This window comes from Lagenorhynchus albirostris, chromosome 10, assembly GCF_949774975.1.
Source record: "Lagenorhynchus albirostris chromosome 10, mLagAlb1.1, whole genome shotgun sequence".
In the NCBI taxonomy this organism is placed as follows: Eukaryota; Metazoa; Chordata; class Mammalia; order Artiodactyla; family Delphinidae; genus Lagenorhynchus; species Lagenorhynchus albirostris.
The window spans coordinates 38,436,379-38,454,721 of NC_083104.1; the positions used below are offsets into that span (position 1 = coordinate 38,436,379).

Here is an 18,343-nt window from a genome sequence, read left to right on the forward strand (position 1 = left end):
TTTTCCTTTGACTTACTGCACTCTGTATGACACTCAAATGAGAGTTCTGAATGCTGAATTGAAAAGTAATTTCACGTGAATACTGGTTGAACAGGAGTCATTTAATCCTGAAAGATGGCAAGCATCACATTAAACCATGGATTGCACTCCTAGTGATGCCCTTCTCATCAATTCCTTTAATTTTCAGCTTTACAATTATACTCCCCCAGAACATAAAGACTGGTTTCCTGGAAACCAACCAGTGGGTATGGGAATAAAGCCTCCCCATTGTATAGGGTCAGCAGCCTTTAAGGTTAGAATGATGATGTTAGCTGATTGTTTCTAAGCCTCCTCTGCCTTTGACTCTTGATTAATAAAAACATTATTGGCGGGACTTCCCTGGTGGCGCAGTGGCTAAGAATCCTCCTGCCAATGCAGGGGACACAGGTTCAAGCCCTGCTCCGGGAAGATCCCACATGCCGCGGAGCAACTAAGCCCGTGCGCCACAACTACTGAGCCTACACTCCAGAGCCTGCGAGCCACAACTATTGAGCCCACGTGCCACAACTACTGAAGCCCGCATGCCTAGAGCCCATGCTCCGCAACAAGACAAGCCACCGCAATGAAAAACCCGCCTGTCGCAACGAAGAGTAGCCCCCGCTCGCCGCAACTAGAGAAAGCCCGCGCGCAGCAATGACGACACAACACAGACAAAAATAAATTAATTAATTAAAAAAAATTCTCGGCAAATACTTTCACTTTGGTCCATTCTGCACATGTCCAAGAAATTTACCTCCAGCAAAATAAAACCAATACCCAGGGCCACCCCTCTTACTCATGACTTCAGTTCCAAAAGCCAACAAAGCAGAACCAGGGGTACTATTCCGTTAGTTTTAGCTGTGGTATATAGCAGCCTGTTCCTGCTTTAAACATTCTAATTTTTTCCAAAGTAAATGCTTTGAGCCAAACAGGACACTCAGCTAAGAGGATCAAGGGGGGCACCAACAGGCAAGGACTGGTGTGAGCACCTACCCAACTATGATCCAACTATGAGTTTTTAAACAGCAGTAATTTTAATATGCACTATTGGACCTAGAATTAGTGACTGCTGGAAGCACCATTGCTCCCCCAACCCCTGCAAATTCCCATTAAAAAAATTTAAGTGTATTCATTTCAATTACACTTAAAAAGATTTGTCCTCGGGACTTCCCTGGTGGCACAGTGGTTAAGAATCCACCTGCCAATGCAGGGGAACCAGGTTCGATGCCTGGTCTGGTAAGATCCCACATGCCACGGAGCAACTAAGCCCGTGCACCACAACTCCTGAGCCTGTGCTCTAGAGCCCGCAAGCCACAACTACTGAAGCCCACGTGCCCTGGAGGCTGTGTTCAGCAACAAGAGAAACCACCGCAATGAGAAGCACATGCACCACAGTTAAGAGCAGCCCCCGCTCACTGCAACTAGAGAAAGCCCGTGAGCAGCAATGAATACCCAACACAGGCAAAAATAAATAAATAAAATAAAATAAATTAAAAAAAAAAGATTCCTCCTCAAATGTAATAGCGATTTTTCAGGCTTCCTCTCCAGAATCATATCCTAAATCCCCATTGATGGCATTTGCTTTGCCTACTATCATACCACATTAAAAGTGGATCTACATAAATGCAGAAGCTAAAACTATAACGTTTCTAAAAGAAAACACAGGGAATTCCCTGGCGGTCCAGTGGTTAAGACTTTACGCTTTCACTGCGGTGGTCCGGGTTCAATCCCTGGTCAGGGAACTAAGATGCCACAAGCCAAGAGGCATAGCAAAAAAATAAAACACAGGAAAAATATTTTTGAGCTTGGTATCAGCAAAGACTTTTGTCAAGGACCTAGAAAGCATTAGCCATAAAGAAAAATATTAAAATCAAAATCTGTTCTTCAAAAGACACTGTTAGGCTTCCCTGGTGGCGCAGTGGTTGAGAGCCCGCCTGCCGATGCAGGGGACGCGGGTTCGTGCCCCGGTCCGGGAGGGTCCCGCATGCGGCGGAGCGGCTGGGCCCGTGGGCCATGGCTGCTGAGCCTGCGTGTCCGGAGCCTGTGCTCCGCAGCAGGAGAGGCCACAGCAGTGAGAGGCCTGCATACCGCCAAAAAAAAAAAAAAAAAAAGACACTGTTAAAAAAATGAATAGGTAAACTACAGAACAGCAAGTAAATATTTGTGACACATGTCTGACAAATGCTCCCTATTATTAGTCAGAAGGAAAAGATTAAAACCACAATGAGATACCAATACACACTCACTAGAATTGCTAAAATTAAAAAGATTCACAAAATCAGATACACAAAGATTTCCAGCAATCAGAACTCATACACTACTCGAAAGAATGCAAAATTGTAGGGCTTCACTGGTGGCGCAGTGGTTGAGAATCCGCCTGCCAATGCAGGGGACACGGGTTCAAGCCCTGGCCTGGGAAGATCCCACATGCCGCGGAGCAACTAAGCCCATGTGCCACCACTACTGAGCCTGCGCTCTAGAGCCCGTGAGCCACAACTACTGAGCCCGCGTGCCACAACTACTGAGTCTGCGCTCTAGAACCCGCGAGCCACAACTACTGAAGTCTGTGCACCTAGAGTCTGTGCTCCGCAACAAGAGAAGCCGCCCGGGCATGGCAAGGAAGAGTAGCCCCCTCTCACTGCAACTAGAGAAAGCCCCGCGTGCAGCAATGAAGACCCAATGCAGCCAAAAATAAAATAAGATAAATAAATCAAAAAAAAAAAAGTTCACACACACACACACAAAGAATGCAAAATTGTACAATCACTTTAGAAACTGGCCTGAGAAACACTACCCTATGACCCAGCAATTCCACTTCTAAAGTATTTGCCTAAGATAAATGAAAATAAAAGACCTCTACAAAAATGTTCACAACAGCCTTATTCATAATAGCTTTAAAAAAAAATGGAAACAACCCAAATATCCTTCAATGGGGGATGAGATATAAACATTGTTTGGTGTCCTAAAGGGTATCCTCCCTGCCACAGTGTACTTCAGTTAGATTGCAAATGCAAAGGTGAATTTTTGGTAAAGTGGGAGAAGGGTTAGTAAGAAAGAGGAAGTGGAAAAGGAGAATCAACAAGAGCCATTTTTTAAAAATAATTTAAATTTACCACTTTAACCATCTTTAAGTATACAGTTACGAGGGATTAAGTACATCCACAGTGTTTTGCAAATATCATCCCCATCCACCCACAAAACTTTTTTCATCTTGCAAAACAGAAACTCTGTACCCACTAAACAGTACTCCCCACTCCCCTCTTAACCTAGTCCTTGGCAACCACCGTTCCACTTTGTCTTTATGATTTTGACTACTCTAAGTGCCTCAATACTAGTGGAATCATACAATATTTGTTCTTTCTGGCTTATTTCATTTACCATAATGTCTTCAAGGTTCATACATATTCCAACAGCTATCAGAATTTCATGTCTTTTTAAGGCTGAATAATATTCTATTGTGTGTACATTTTATCTATTCATCCACTTATGGACACTTGGTTACTCCCATCATTTGGATAATGTGAATAATGAATAAGGGTATACAAATATCTCTTTGAGATCAGTTCTTTTGGATATATATACCCAGAAGTAGAATTGCTGGATCATATGGTAATTCTATTTTTAATTTTTTGAGGAACCACCATACTGTTTTCCACAGCAGCTACACCATTTTACATTCCCACAAATAGTGTACAATGGTTTTGTTATGAACTGAACTGTGCCCCCTCCAATTCATATGCTGAAGCCCTAACTCCCAATGTGACTGTATTTGGAAATAGGGCCTTTGAGGAAGTAATTAAGGTTGAAAGAGGCCATAAGGGCGGGGCCCCAATCCAACAGGACTGGCATCAGTGGAAGAGACACCAGGAATGCATGCACAGGGAAAAGGCCATGTGAGGACATGGACAGAAGATGGCCTTCTGCAAGCCAAGGAGAGAGGCCTCATCAAAACCCAAAACTGCTGACACCTTGATCTTAGACTTCAGCCTCCAAACTGTGAGAAAATAATTTTCTGTTGTTTAAGCCACCTAGTCTGCAGTATTTTGCTATGGCAGCCCTAGCAGAATAATACAAGTTCCAATTTATCCACATCCTCACCGACACTTGTTATACTGTTTTTCTGTTTTGTTTTTTTAATAACAGCCTTCCTAATGGGTATGAAGTGGTAAATTATTGTGGTTTTGATTTGCATTTCCCTAATCAATAATGATGCTGAGAATCTTTTCATGTGCTTATTGGCCATCTGTATATCCTTTTTGGGAGAAATGTCTATTCAAGTCCTTTGCCCTTTTATTTTTTTTTTTTTTGGCGGTACGCGGGCCTCTCACCGCTGCGGAGCACAGGCTCTGGACGCGCAGGCCCAGCAGCCATGGCTCATGGGCCCAGCCGCTCCGCGGCATGCGGGATCCTCCCGGACCAGGGCACGAACCCGCGTCCCCTGCATCGGCAGGTGGACTCTCAACCACTGCGCCACCAGGGAAGCCCCCTTTGCCCATTTTTGTTTGTTTGTTTGTTTGTTTTGTTTTGTTTTTTGCAGTACGCGGGCCTCTCACTGTTGTGGCCTCTCCCGTTGTGGAGCACAGGCTCCGGACGCGCAGGCTCAGCGGCCATGGCTCACGGGCCCAGCCGCTCCGCGGCATGTGGGGTCCTCCCGGACCGGGGCACGAACCCGTGTCCCCTGCATCAGCAGGCGGACTCTCAACCACTGCGCCACCAGGGAAGCCCCCTTTGCCCATTTTTTGATTCAGGTTTTTTGTTGTTGTTGTTGAGTTTAGAAGTTTTCTATATATTCTGGATATTAATCCCTTGTCAGACGTGTGATTTGAAAATATTTTCTCCCATTTTGTGAGTTGCCTTTTTACTCTGTTCATAGTGTTCACTGACCACAAAAGTTTTTAATTTTGAAGTCCAATTTGTCTATTTTTCCTTTTGTTGACTGTGCCCTTGGTGTCATATCCTCTAAACGATCATTGCCAAACCCAACGCATAAAGCTTTCCCCCTATGTTTTCTTCTAAGAGTTTTCATTCTTACACCCAGGAGCAAGATTCATTCTTTTTTTGTTTGTTTTAATATTTATTTAAGCTGCACCAGGTCTTAGTTGCAGCATGTGGCATCTTTCAGTTGTGGCACACAGACTCCTTAGTTGCGGCAGGCATGCAGGGATCGAATCTGGGCCCCCCACATTGGGAGCGTGGAGTCTTACCCAGTGGACCACCAGAGAAGTCCCCAGATCATTCTTAAGAAAAGTATTTATGGAAGGCAAGTTCTGCATATTGATTCCTTTAAAAGTATACATGGCCATAGTCTCTCTGGGATGTTTTTGTGTACCCATTAATTAAAGACTGTAGTCTGAAGAACGTACCCTTATCTTGCTCCATCACTTAACTCATTTTTTGACCTATATTACCACTCTGCTGACTACTTCCTTTTTGTTTGTAAACATACTCAAGTCTCCCTCATGCAAAACACACACCCACACACCCAATACAAAACCTTTAAATATTAGTTCAATATATAAATGAACGTCCACCAAATACTGCTAATCCCCTAGCCTCTATTCTGTTCCCCAGCATGGTTCTTGATGCCGTCTCTTGGTGCTATAGACTAAACTGAATGTTTGTGTTACCTCAAAATTCATGTGTTGAAGTCCTAATCTCCAATGTGACGGTATTTGAAGATGGGGCCTTTAGGAGGTAATTAGGTCATGAGGGTAGAGCCCTTAGGAATGGGGTTGATGCTCTTATAAGAAGGGACAAAAGAGGACTTCTCTGGTGGTGCAGTGGTTAAGAATCCACCTGCCAACGCAGGGGACACGCGTTCGAGCCCTGGTCGATTCCACACGCTGCAGAGCAACTAGGCCCGTGCACCACAACTCCTGAGCCTGCGCTCTAGAGCCCGCAAGCCACAACTACTAAAGCCTGCACGCCTAGGGCTCGTGCTCCGCAACAAGAGAAGCCACTGCAATGAGAAGCCCATGCACCACAACAAAGAGTAGCTCCCACTTGCTGCAACTAGAGAAAAGCCCGCACGCAGCAACGAAGACCCAAAACAGCCAAAAATAAATAAATAATTTTATTTTTTTTAAAAAGGGACAAAAGAGAGATGCTCTCTCTCTCTCCCTGCCATGTGAGCATACAGCGGGAAGGCAGCTGTCTGCAAATCAAGAGGATCTCACCAGGAACCATACTGTCTGGCACCTTAATCTTAAACTTCCCCGCCGGCACTTCCCTGGTGGCTCAGTGGTTAAGAATCCACCCACCAATGCAGGGGACACGGGAAAGAGCCCCGGTCCAGAAAGATCCCACATGCCACGGAGCAACTAAGCCCATGCACCACAACTACTGAATCTGCAATCTAGAGTCTGCAAGCCACGACTACTGAAGCCCTCACGCCTAAAGCCCACGCTCCACAACAAGAGAAGCCACCACAAATAAGAAGCCCATGCACATCAACAAAGAGTAACCCCCACTCGCCACAACTAGAGAAAGCCCACGCACAGCAACGAAGACCCAACGCAGCCAAAAAAAACAAACAACAACAAAAAAAACTTCCCTGGCTCCAGAACTATGAGAAATTTGTATTGTTTAAGTCACCCAGTCTAGGGTATTTTGTTAGAGCAGCCCAAGCTAAGACACTGGGCAATCTTACCCATTCCCAATTTAACCACTATCTCTACCATCTCTATGATGATAATTTCCACATCTCCATCCCCAGCTTAGACTTCTCTATAAAGTCCAAATGCCTGCCAGAAATGGCCACTTAGCTATCCCATAGGAATCTCAAGCTCATGTACAAATAAGACTTTACTACTATAGGGAGACATTTAAATACTTCATTAGAGCTGCTTTTTCTTGTGAATAGAAATTTCCCAGATTTTAAATATTATATCCTGGTCCCTTACACCAGCAAATTACAGTCAGGTTCCTAGTTTAAAAGTGAGTTTTATAAGAAAGCACAGTGTGGTGGTGAAGGGACAAGAGTGCAGTCTCTGGACATACTCTGCTGGGGTTCACAGTTAGATTGCCTGGAGGCAAATCTTGGCTCTGCACAATGTAGCTCCTTAAGCAAGTTATTTAACTTAATGCCTCAGTTTACTTCTCTCTAAAAATCAGGATAAAGATGTCTACTTCATAGTTATCAGGATAAAATGACAATGTAAATTCACTAGAACGGTGCCTCATAAATAAATGCTCAGTAAATGTTATTACTCTTTTTAACAGTTTATTTCAAAAATCATTGGGATTTGGAATGTTCCCATTGATGCAGTCTGGTTTGGCTAAATGATTGACATTAAAGTTTGATTTGCCAATTAAATTAAATGGCAGACATTTTCCATAAATTAAATCTGCAGTTCCAAGGTTTTGTCAACTACATATTTAAAGCATATATGCAGCATATATATTATACCAGAAAATACATCCTTTGCAGCCATTTATGACAGAAGTGTTAAGATGCCAACATAGAAATGTACAAGGTGGTAAAAAATTTTTTCGAAATTTTAGGGGTTAAAATTTTTTTTAATCCTTTTAGGTGGTTCAAGAGTAAAAGGGTTTCAAGACCATTGGCCTAGTGAATATGTTTTAGAGTCAGACTGCCTGAGTTTGAATCAAAACTCCAGCTTCTGGTAATTCCCTGGTGGTCCAGTGGTTAGGACTCCAAGCTTCCACTGCACGGGGCATGGGTTCCATCCCCGGTTGGGGAACTAAGATCCCGCATGCCACGCAGCATGGCCAAGAGAAAAGAAAAAAAAAAAAGGAAGACAAAACTTTAGCTTTCTTTCTTTTTTTTTTTTTAATTTATTTTTGGCTGCATTGGGTCTTCATTGCTACGCACGGGCTTTCTCTAGTTGTGGTGTGTGGGGGCTACTCTTTGTTGCAGTGCGCAGGTTTCTCATTGCGGTGGCTTCTCTTGTTGCAGAGAGCAGGCTCTAGGCACACGAGCTTCAGTAGTTGTGGCTTGAGGGCTCTAGAGCGCAGGCTCAGTAGTTGTGGTGCATGGGCTTAGGTGCTCCACAGCATGTGGGATCTTCCCAGACCAGGGCTCGAACCCGTGTCCCTTGCATTGGCAGGAGGATTCTTAACCACTGCACCACCAGGGAAGCCCAAAACTTTAGCTTTCTATGCACCCTTGGTAAGTTATATTTAACTTCTATATGCCTCAAAGCTCTCCTCCTACACAAGGGGAATAATAATGGTACCTACCTCATATGATTACTGTAAGGAGTAAATGAGATCATGCATTAGAAGCAATTGCATTGATAGCAACATTATTCATGACAGCCAAAAACTGAAAAGAATCCAAACGTCAATCCACAGGTAGATGGATAAACAAATGTGATATACTCGTAAAAAGGAATGCAACATGGATAAATCTCAAAAAAGATTACAAGTGAAAGAAGCCAGACATTCCAATTATATGAAATTTCTAGAAAACATAAAACTACAGAGGCAGAAAGCAGATCAGTGGATGCTAGGACTTGCAGTTAAGAGTGGGAAGTGTAGATTAACAACAAACAGGAACTAGGGAATGTTTTGAGGTGTTGGAAATATTCTAAATCTGAATAGTGGTGATGACTGCATCAAACTGAACTGTTACAATAAGTGAATTTTATGATATGTAAATTATGCCTCCAAAAAAAAGTTTTGAAAAATTTTAAAGCAACAATGTATTAAATATTATTACTACTGCTACTATGGCCAGGTGTTTAAAATGACAATAACATTAAGCTGGAAAGGACCTTTCTGAGTATGTCTATTCCTACTCTCTGAAACAAGAGTAATAAAGGCAGGCACAGCTGAGTACTGACTCTGCCACAGTTGCGCATTTTACATGGGTTCTCTCACTTAATCATCACAGGTCCTCCATGGGGTAAGTTCTGTTACAATCCCCACTTTACAGACTATGAAACTGAGGCTCAAATAGGTTGAGAGACTTGCCCCAAAACAATATAACTAATATGAGGAAAAGCCAAAATGCAAACTCAAGACCATCTGATTCCAAAGCCCATCCTAAAATTCGTATAGAATTTCATAGGTCTCTGAATAGCCTTGAAAAAGAACATAGCTGGAGGACTCTCACTTCCCAATTTCAAAACTTACTATAAAGTTACAGTAATCAAAACAGTGTGGTATTGGTATAAGGACAGACATACAGAACAATGGAATAGAGAACCCAGAAATAAACCCTCACATACATGGTCAAGTTATTTTCAACAAGGGTGCCAAGACCATTCAATGGGAAAAAGACAGTCTTTGCAACAAATGGTCATAGGGAAACTGGATACCCACACGCAAAAGAATCAAGTGGGGCCCTTACCCAACACCATATACAAAAGTTATCTCAAAAAAAGGATTCAAAAGAGGGAAGAGGGCTTCCCTGGTGGCGTAGTGGTTGAGAGTCCACCTGCCGATGCAGGGGACATGGGTTCGTGCCCCGATCCGGGAAGATCCCACATGCCGCGGAGCAAGCCCATGCACCACAACTACTGAGCCTGTGTTCTAGAGCCTGTGAGCCACAACTACTGAGCCACTGTGCCACAGCTGCTGAGCCTGCGCGCCTAAAGCCCATGCTCTGTGGCAGGAGAGGCCATCGTGATGAGAAGCCAGCACAGTGCAACGAAGAGTTGCCCCCGCTCGCCGCAACTAGAGAGAGCTCGCGCGCAGCAACGAAGACCCAATGCAGCCAAAAATAAATAAATAAATTTAAAAAAAAAAAAAAGAAGAATGAAGTTTGGACACACGCTATGACATGAAAACATTTTTACCTGAAATAAGTCAGACATGAAAGGACAAATATTGTATGATTCCACTTATATGGGTTACCCAGAACAGGTAAATAAACAGAGACAGAATACAGATTAGATGTTACCAGGGGCTAGAGGGAGGGGGCAATAGGAGTTATTTGCTTAATGGTCAGGGTTTCTGTTTGAGGTGATGAAAAAGTTTTAGAAATAGATAATGGTTATGGTTTCATTACATTGTGAATGTAATTCATGCAATGAATTTTATGTGAAGTTTACACATAAAAATGGCTTAAATGGCAAATTTTGTTACAATGTATGTAACAAAATATATTCATCACAACTTTGTAAAAAAAAAGTAACGTAATATACGAAAAAACACTGAATTAAGCACCTTAAACGGGTGAACTGTATGGTGTGTGAATTATATCTCAACAAAGCTATTTCTTAAAAAGGTAACCATGGCTAACATTTAGTGAACACTTTCCACACACCAGGCACTGTTCTAAAAGGATTACATAAACCTCAAAACAACCTACCGAGGTGGCTACATTTCTTAACCTCATTTCACATATGAGGAAATTGAAGTTAAGTAATTTGTCCAATGTCACTCAGGTAGTAGAAGAGTCAGGGGTTCAAACCCTACCAGATTTTAGAGCTCCTACAGTTACCCTGCTCTACTGAGTCCCACAGTGTGATAGGAAGGTTATTAAAGGCACCCAATAGATGCCCCGTTAACTAAGTGAATGAGATGAACAACTACTGTGGAATTCTAGCAGGAAAATAAATTCTAAGCACTTGGAATGTAGCCAGAAGAGTCCATGATTTATCATCTTTAAAATTTCAGAACTTTCCAATAGCAGGAATTTCCTGGTGGTGCAGTGGTTAAGAATCCACCTGCCAATGCAGGGAACACGGGTTCAAGCCCTGGTTTGGGAAGATCCTACATGCCACGGAGCAACTAAGCCCCTGCACCACAACTACTGAGCCCGCGCCCAGAGCCTGTGCTCTGCAACAAGAGAAGGGACTGCAATGAGAAGCCCGCACACCACAACAGAGTAGCCCCCACTCGCCGCAACTAAAGAAAGCCTGCACGCAGCAACGAAGACCCAATGCAGCCTAAAATAAATAAATAAAATTTAAATTTTTTTTCAAAAAAAGAATTTTCCAATAGCTTTAATGTTAATACAACTCTGAGTTAGATTATTAACACACCATTTCATACATTTAAACACCGGCAGAAGAGTATAACCTTGCCCATGTATCTTCAATAAGACTGGAGAGTTCACTTAGTAACCTCTCCATTGACAATTCTCCTCTGAAAGACCACAAAAAACTAGGCTCCTAAAGGCAACAAAAGTAAACCCAATTCTGGTAACAGAATTCTATAAAGAAGGGTGCTACAAATGTCCAGAAACAGAGACCTAGTACCTGTTCTATAGGTTAGGTACCTAGTTAGATGCCTGTTAACCAGGCAAGGTTCAGGTCCAACTTTTGTGTGTTTCACCAGAATGCTAACATACCATTGTGAGTCCTACCCTCACTTATCAGTTCTTGATACCTCTCCTATAGTCCTCACAAGTTTGCTGATGTTGACATTATTAAACCATTCACATTGGTGGCACTACTCAACAGGAAGTTGAAAACTAACAAACCTAGGGCACAATCCAGAGTTCAGAAATGAATCAGGTGACCAGGCGCATCTAAGTCTACTGAACTCCACCTAGATCCCCGCAATTCTGACCTTCACAAGCAAACCTGGAATGTGCAAAAAATACAAGTACTCTTACAGTTTATGTACCCTACAAAACAAGGCCCTTTGTTTTATTAAAAAATGCACGCCCAGAGTTGAGCCCATAAGCACAACATCAATTCTAAAATTAAGAGAAAAACACAGATTTACAACGCCAAAAGGAATCTAAAAAGCGAATACGAGGAAACTTCCCTCTCCTCCTACCTGCACCCAACGGGTGCAGGACCCACCAGACCACTCCCCTGGCTCCAGATTCTACAGCCCCGAGTGCCGGGCTCCGAACTCTCGCGCCCTGTGGTCCGGCTGAGCCCACTCGGGTCTGTCCAGGTCTGAGAGTGAGGCTACATGCTAAGCACAAAAAAAGCTCCCTCTTGAACGATGCCTCAGAACTGTATCAGAATCTTTAAAAAGCAAGAAAAAAGGAGGAAGAAAGGGCCGCCTGCTTGGAGCTCCTCAGACCAGGAGCACCGAACCGCAACCACGCGCCAGCTACGAAACACCGCAGCCGGCCGCCCCGAGACTGGACCGGTAATTCCACCGCCGCGCCGGGCCCCGCCCCGGGCCCGCGACCATTCTGGGGCGTTCCTCCCGTGGGCGGCGCCTCCCTCACCACACCACCACTTGGCTCTCTTCCTGAGCGAGGCCGCGGCCGCCCCGCGACACCGAAGCTGCAGCTTCTAGGCCGCGCGGGCCCGCGACGTCCAGAGCGGCCTGGCAGGCCGGCTCTTTTCCCCCAGGCTCCGGCACGCCCTCTCTACGGCCCCAAGCCCTTACCGAGGCAGCGCGGCCTCCGCGGCCCGCTCCTCCTAATCCTCGGCCGCTGCCACTGACCCAGCGCCGCGGAGACCGGAACTTCCTCCGCGCCGAGCCGCTGCCTTCACAAAGGCGCCGCCGCCTTTAGCGCTCTGCCCGCCGGGAGATGGAGTACCGCGGCCGGTCGCACCGAATCCACTCCCGGCGTACCCCGCGCGGGGGGCGGAGGGCGGGGCGGGGGGGGTGCTTGCCTGCGCGGGTGGGACGTAAGGGCACGCTCTCGTCGGCGTCCAATGGGAGGGCGCCCTTCCCTCCCCCCCCCAACTCCGTCCGCCGGGGCTGCTGGGGGTTGTGGTTTGGCCTGTGGCACACGGGTTCTAGTTCTTTTTCGGTCTTTGGAGTTGAGCGAGGCGTGCATTTTCTTGGTGGCTTGGCCTTCTCGAGTTTTGCTCCCCGCCAGAGCGCACATATGGCCCCGGCCTGCGTAGCTTGAAAGCGACTTATTTTCCGTTAATATGAAGGAAATGGAAGGGAGGCGTCTCCAGCCTAAGACTTCCGAGGCAGGGGCTTCTGGCCCACACAAGAGCCTGTTTTCCGACCCTCCCATAGGATAGGGAAGCAGTAGTCACAGAGGCTCGTCTCCTTTTCCTTCTGATGGGTTTCCAAGTTAGGTATTACCGACTCAGGAATACCAGGTGGATGTCATCTGTGTTAAAGGTTTAATAGCCCTACCTACGAAGGAAAATCTACTCAGTTTACACAGAGCCTTGCTAGCTCGGGCAATACATCTGGCCAAGAGTGACTTGTGCGAGGTCACAGAGGAACTGGAAAGTATCTGCAAATCAGCAATCTAGTGGAAAACGGGGCAGCACAACTTTCAGTTTGCAGCTCATGTCCAGAATCTCCTTACAGCTAATGTTCTTCAAATGGCCAGCTCCAAGCTTCCAGGTGGATCATCTACATTGTTGAAATGCTTGCTGGTTCCAGCTACCTGGTATCGCCAGGTAGTGGCTCCTCAGGGAAGGTAACCTGATTTTATAGCCTGAATTCAACATCATGGAATCGAAGAAGTCTGCTGCAAGAAAAGCCTATAAATCATTCTAAAATAAAGCAAGACTTATCTGTAGAGAAAAGAGATTGTTGAGTTAAGTCTTTAAAGTTACCTTCCCACTTTTCAAACATCTTGTCTGGAAGTCATTCAAGAACTGCATGAAGCTCTTGCTGTGTGCCAGGCACTGTATCAGGTGCTGGGGCCACAGGAACCTGAACAAAGCTGATAAACTTTGCTGCTCTGGGGACTTACCTGGTGGTCCAATGGCTAAGACTCTGCCCTAGCAATGCAGAGGGCCCGGGTTTGATCCCTGGTCAGGGAACTAGACCCCACATGCATGCCGCAACTAAGAGTTTGCGTGTTGCAACTAAAAAGATCCCGCATGCCACAACAAAGATCCCGTGTGCCACAACTAAGACCCGACACAGCAAAATAAATACTTAAAAAAAAACAAAAGCAAAACTTTGCTGCTCTGGTGGAGATGGGAGTGGGGGTGGTTACTGAAGACAGACAACAAACTAAACAAGATATACAATCTCTGCTGAAATGAGTTTGGTTTCTGTAAGGAGGGAGATGGAAAGCTGTCGGAGGGCTCTAAACAGAATAATATCATGGCTTCCATGTAACTGGGATCCCTCTGGCTGCTGCGTAGGGAATAAACTGAAGGTGGGAAGGGCAGAAGCATGCCAGCTGATTAAGAGACTGTTGCAGTAATAAAACCACAGAAGGATAATACTTGTACCTATGTGGCCACAGTGGAAACAGGAAACATGGACTGGGATGAGGGGAAAGAGGGAAGAATGTCAGAGGAGCAATTTTGGTAGGAAGAGCAGGAGCTCAGTTTTCAGTAGGTTGTGGTTTTTTTTGCTTTTTTTGTGTGCGGTACGCGGGCCTCTCACTGTTGTGGCCTCCCTCATTGCAGAGCACAGGCTCCAGACGCACAGGCTCAGCGGCCATGGCCCACGGGCCCAGCCGCTCCGCGGCACGTGGGATCTTCCCGGACCGGGGCACGAACCCGCATCCCCTGCATTGGCAGGCGGACTCTCAACTACTGCGCCACCAGGGAAGCCCTGGGTAGGTTGTTTTTGATGCCTAGTAGACAAGATGTGGAGTTGGCAGTTGGCTACATGAATCTGGAGTTCAAGGTAAAGGTCAGGGATAGAGATGCAAATCTGGGAGGTATCAACTTGTCGCTGGTGCTGATATTTAAAGACATGGGCCTGGATGAGATGACCTAGGGAATGAAGGAGTGAGAATAACCGGAGAGCAGAGTTGCAGCCCTGAGGCCTGGGGCACACCAGCACTAAGAGGTTTCAGGGAAGAGGAGGAACACCTACACAGAGCTGTGGGTACTTTGACTTTGCTTCCCAAACTGGACCATTGTTGGTGGTTCTTTCCCTTATCGGGTAGTACTTTGTCCTCTGAGGAGGTAAACATATGAAAGAACTAATTATTTTTGCCTTATGCCCAAGCTCCTTGGGCAATAATAATTGCTACCCTTGTTCACAACTCTTTGCCTGGCCTTGTGCTGACATTTCATTGTCTCATTTAATCTTCACAATAACTGTATGATATCCCCTTTGTAGTTATGGAAACCAAAGCCCAGAAAGATTAACTTGCTGAAGCTGGAAAGTAGAGGGTGGGGGGATTCCAACCCAGATCAGTCCTACTCCAAGGCTCATGTTCCTGCCTACTTTCCCCTTTTCCTTATGGTGATTATTGAGTTTTCAGAGGAAGCATCTAGAATTTTTTTTTTTAACTTACATTGGCCCATAGTACTTGTAAGGTTGTTTATATTGCATAAGACCAGGAATATGAGTATTTAGAATAGCTGACCCAGAACAGCGCCCTCGCCCGGAATGGGGAGCACAACGTCCAGCTGCAGAGGTAGCTTGACTCACTTTCAGCCCCTAAATTCTCACATGGAAGAACCCAGCAAAGAGGAAGACTGTTGTGCTGCCTGTTGTTCTTTGTTGCCTTGGTCACACTTGGGGCTATGACTCTTCAGCATCGAAAGTAGGGACTTGATCAAATGTTAAAATGAGAGACAGGAACCAGGAGAGATACAGATAATACAAGGGCCACAGAGGAAATTTTCCAGCAGAGCAGGAAAACCAGCTGCCTTACCAGGAACTGCAAAGTAATAAAAACAGGAAGGAAAACCTGTTCAAAATTTCCAGGGAAGAACTGACTTCTTTTTTTTTTAATTAATTTATTTTATTTATTTATTTTTGGCTGCGCTGGGTCTTCGTTGCTGTGCGCGGGCTTTCTCTAGTTGTGGTGAACGGGGGCTACTCTTCACTGGGGCGCGTGGGCTTCTCATTGTCGTGGCTTCTCTTGTTGTGGAGCATGGGCTCTAGGCGCACAGGCTTCAGTAGTTGTGGCACGTGGGTTCAGTAGTTGTGGCTTGTGGGCTCTAGAGCTCAGGCTCAGTAGTTGTGGCGCACGGGCTTAGTTGCTCCGCGGCATGTGGGATCTTCCCGGACCGGGCTCGAATCCGTGTCCCCTGCATTGGCAGGCGGATTCTTAACCCCTGCGCCACCAGGGAAGCCCGACTATTCTTATTATTAGCTCAGAATACTTCATATTATATAATCTTGTATTTGTAGGAGGGAGAAACTGCTGAAGATGCTGAAAGAGTCATTTAAAAATTTGCCCTGAGTCACACCAGCAAGATAGCAACAGGGCTGGTGACAGATCCCAGCCTCAGGATACAATCGGGTCTTTTCACTTCAGCTACAACATTTTCACAGCACCTCAGGTTCTGAAATGTCCACTCAAGCTATGAAAGAAAAGACATCTGGGGAAGAACAGAGGTCTTATTACCTTTGCTCCAGTTCTAGCTAGTCCTCACCACTGCCCAAGGCTAATCCTCACTCAAAGCCCAAGGCTTGAAGCAGCATCATACAGGGCACAGAATTGACATGTATTATTATTCCAAAAGACCTAGATTTATTTCCTGGTAATTCTATCAGTAAAAAGTGACCTTTAGGGCTTCCCTGGTGGCGCAGTGGTTGAGAGTCCGCCTGCCGATGCAGGGGACACGGGTTCGTGCCCCAGTCCGGGAGGATCCCACATGCCGTGGAGCAGCTAGGCCCGTGAGCCATGGCCGCTAAGCCTGCGTGTCCGGAGCCTGTGCTCCGCAACAGGAGATGCCACAACAGTGAGAGGCCTGCGCACCACAAAAAAAAAAAAGTGACGTCTAGGAAGGGTTGTCCCAATATTCAAATATAGGTCAATAGGTTGATTTAAACAGAGTTTTAAATCACAACCTTAAAACTTTTCGTAAGTAGCCACAAAGGTTTGCTCTGAGTGTCCTAGGCTCAAGAGTTAGCCAGAAGCCCATGGGGTAAATGGCCACTTGCTTGGCTAAGGAGATGCAATACTTCCAAATGACAGTGGTGCTATCTGGTTGAGCTGATGTGCTTGAAAGCAAGAGTGGGACTCAGATAAGCCCTGAGGTCACGTGGAGACTGTTGAGGAGATTGGTTAGGTATGTTAAAAAAAACTTTAAATTTGTCTTCTATAGGGATCAATTCTATGGGCTGCAGCTTCTGGTTAATGGAATGTAGCCAGGATATTTCTGTATCAACCAGAGAATATGAGACCTTCTTGGCTTGAACTCTCATAATGTAATATGGCAGGATTAATGAGAGTAAAACTATATAAATGATATTTACTCTAAGGGTGGGAGCCTGTTCTGCTGAGCTAGTAAGGAGAGAAAATACTGAGTGACCTGTGGAGACAGGGAGAGACTCCTCTCTCCTTCCCAGGGGAAAAGATAGTTGAGGAATTGGGCATTTTCTCACACGTTCTTAACTATCAATAAAAGGGAGGAGAAAGCTCCCCTTAAACTATGTGCGAAGGTCTAAGCCCTGTGCAAAGCCATCTCCGGTAAAAGGCCACAGCTTTGTCACAATGTCAGTCACAGTCCAGTGTTGTGGAGGTAGGCTCCAAGTGGCAGCTGTCTGAGACTATGAGAAAAGCCCAGGGGCAGAGCTCTCCCTCAATTCCAGTGTAGGACTGAGATGGAGACAGAACACTGCATTGGGGTGTTTGGAGCAGCAGAGAGAATCAAAGGAGTGACTTCATACTTTTTCCTTCATCCCTGAACTGTTGGGTGAATTAACCATGAGGCTATTAAGTGATTTAATTGCTTCAGAGAAAACATGAGCAGTATTGTTGTTAATCCCTAATTTTATTTCTTTAAACTACTCTCCAAAAGTAAACTTGTTGATTTTATGTTTTCCTGTTTTTTTCTAGAGGTGGTATCCAGGCATTCATCTTTTTTTAAAAGTTCCCCAGGTCATTCTATGTGCAGAGTTGAGAGCTACATTCTAGAGATTCATACTGATATATGAAAACGTGGCTAAAAGGATGTTCTGGGACTTCCCTGGTGGCACAGTGGTTAAGAATCCACCTGCCAATGCAGGGGACACGGGTTCGAGCCCTGGTCCGGGAAGATCCCACATGCCGTGGAGCAATTAAGCCTGTGCACCACAACTCCTGAGCCTGTCCTCTAGAGCCAGTGAGCCAGAACCCCTGAAATCCGTGTGCCTAGAGCCTGTGCTCCGCAACAAGAGAAGCCACTGCAATGAGAAGCCCACTCACCGCAACTAGAGAAAGCCCGCGCACAGCAACGAAGACCCAATGCAGCCAAAAATAAATAAATTTATTTTTAAAAAAACGTAAAAAAAATAAAAGGGTGTTCCTTTAGCAGCAGTTGGTGTGCCTACATCCTTTACAGTGTGGCCGGGTCCACTAATGACATTAATCCAGCCCCCAAACTTGCACTGTCCTTCCACAATTAGTGGAGGAAACAATGCCATAGTCTCTTTCTTTCGCTTTAAATAAACCTCTTGTTGGCTCGGGCGGAGGAGCTAGGAAGTCTGGGCCTGCGGTCCACCCCAGGCTTTGGGTTTGGGGAGGTGCCTGAGTTTGGCCGGGAGCCTGTAAAAGGCGGTGCGGGATGATGCCACCGCTGACCCGGGTCAGGCCCCGCCCAGGTCTCTGCCGGGACCTGGCGCC

General features: G+C 45.6%; 1 protein-coding gene across 1 annotated transcript in view; it reads right to left on the reverse strand.

The window, feature by feature from the left end:
- RBM6 (RNA binding motif protein 6) overlaps positions 1-12,435 on the reverse strand; it is a 106,205-nt gene extending 93,770 nt beyond the window's left edge. Inside the window, exon 1 of the mRNA XM_060161817.1 lies at positions 12,286-12,435. The gene's annotated coding sequence lies outside the window, so the exon portion shown is untranslated. The remainder of the gene's footprint in view (positions 1-12,285) is intronic.
- Positions 12,436-18,343: the final 5,908 nt, after the last annotated feature.